This window comes from Octopus bimaculoides, chromosome 17 (assembly GCF_001194135.2).
Source record: "Octopus bimaculoides isolate UCB-OBI-ISO-001 chromosome 17, ASM119413v2, whole genome shotgun sequence".
Classification (NCBI taxonomy): Eukaryota; Metazoa; Mollusca; class Cephalopoda; order Octopoda; family Octopodidae; genus Octopus; species Octopus bimaculoides.
Genome location: NC_068997.1, coordinates 7,890,309 through 7,892,334, shown reverse-complemented (window position 1 = coordinate 7,892,334; position 2,026 = coordinate 7,890,309). Strand labels below are relative to the sequence as shown.

The 2,026-nt window shown below is 38.5% G+C and overlaps 1 protein-coding gene across 1 annotated transcript in view; it reads right to left on the bottom strand.

Moving 5' to 3' along the window:
• LOC106874037 (BTB/POZ domain-containing protein 2) overlaps positions 1-2,026 on the bottom strand; it is an 11,805-nt gene that overhangs the window by 5,259 nt on the left and 4,520 nt on the right. The window lies entirely within an intron of this gene.

Here is a 2,026-nt window from a genome sequence, read left to right as displayed (position 1 = left end):
AGAGAGAAAGAGAGAGAGAGAAAGAGAGAAAGAGAAAAAGAGAGAGAGAGAGAGAGAGAAAGAGAGAGAGAGAGAGATGGCATTGCAAGTGACCCAGAAAACGAAAAGGCCTTTATATTGGTTTCTTGGCACAAAGACTCAACATATTTCAACAATTCCTCTTCTGAAGAATTCTTTTTAAGATGTAAGTTATAGCTTCCATAGTTACTCTTGCTTTGTCAGGAGTAAAAGAGTTTATTTCACAAAGCCAGAAACACTCACAGATGAATGGACGACAAAGCTGCAACTGAGAATCAAAATTAGATCAGAGAATTAGCTAAAGTGTAACTGTTGGAAGAGAGAATCTTGCAGGATGATGCTTTTAAAATAAAGAAGGATGCTCCAGAGAAATAAAAATCTACATTTGTTAGCAATTTAGCAATTAAGGTTGTATATAGCTTGTTATGTAGTCAAAATATTTGCTTCCAGAGCACACAGTTTTGGGTTCAATCTCACTGTGCAGTGCCTTCTACTACAAGCACCAATCTGACCCCAAAGTCTTATAAGTGGATTTGGTAGACAGAAACTGAAAGAAGCCTCTGTGTGTATGTGTGTGTGTGTGCATGCATGCACTTATATTTGCAGTTCTCCAAAAATCTCTGATCTCCAAGTAGTAATGCCATTTTCTGCTGCCAAGCTGTCCACTGACTTTGTGCTGTCAGAGATCCTTTATTTGAAGACAGGTTCAAGTTAGCTACAGGAAGAGCACCTGGCTGTAATACAATGCTCCAATAATAGATTGATCAAACCCAGCAATTCTAAATTTTTTTTTTTTACCTATGAACTCCTTTGATTAAGGTTTTACTCACCTGGATCCTCATAACCATCTGAGGTTTAAAAAAAATTCGATCAGATTTTTATAATTAAAAATCATTAGGAATTATATGAAAATAAAAATCGTTAAATTATTTTGCGTATTGCAGAAGTATGACCAATTTATTGGAGAGAAATTTTTAACAGCAAAATCTTCTGTGGACCCCAATTGAGAACCATTGACCTAACCCATACCGGTATGAAAAAACAAATGTGTGTGTATGTATATAAACATATATAGGAGTGGCTGTGCCGTAAGTAGCTTGCTTACCAACTACATGGTTCTGGGTTCAGTCCCACTGCATGGCACCTTGGGCAAGTGTCTTCTACTATAGCCTTGGGCCGACCAAAGCCTTGCGAGTGGATTTGGTAGACGGAAACTGAAAGAAGCCTGTCGTATATATGTATATACGTGTGTGTGTGTGTGTGTGTGTGTGTGTGTGTGTGTGTGTGTGTGTGTGTGTGTGTCCAACTTCGCTTGACAACCGATGCTGGTGTGTTTACGTCCCCATAACTTAGTGATTCGGCAAAAGAGACCGATAGAATAAGTACTGGGCTTACAAAGAATAAGTCCTGGGGTCGATTTGCTCGACTAAAAGGCGGTGCTCCAGCATGGCCGCAGTCAAATGACTGAAACAAGTAAAAGAGTAATATACACCCATACACACTCGTATGTGTTCAGGTCTCCCTTGTCTTGGCATTGCACACCAAGTGTAAACAACCATTCCAGTTATACAAACAGTGTCACACCTTTGGAATCTTTTGCATGAAGACAGCCAGTCATTGAGCTGCTGGTGTTTAAAGGATTGGCTAAAATATTCATCAAGGAAGGGTGGGTGACAGAAAGAGCATTTGCCTCAGCAAGTTCTGTCAAACTCATGCAAGCATGCAAAAATGGGATGCCAAAACACTGATGGAGCTGATCCTTTGAATTATTTACAGAATATATTTTATGAGAACTAGTTTAACTGGTTCATGAAATGAAAGAGGCTGCATTAAAGACAATGTCTGGCTTATCACAAACATATTTGTTGATACATGGGGATGTAAAACTCATAAACAGAGCTTGCCAGCTTCCATTGTCCTCACCAACTAAATTACATGGAAGTTGGAAACAATTCAAATGTCTTCATCTGGTGCCAAATGAATTTATTTCATTTTTTTTTTTTTTTTT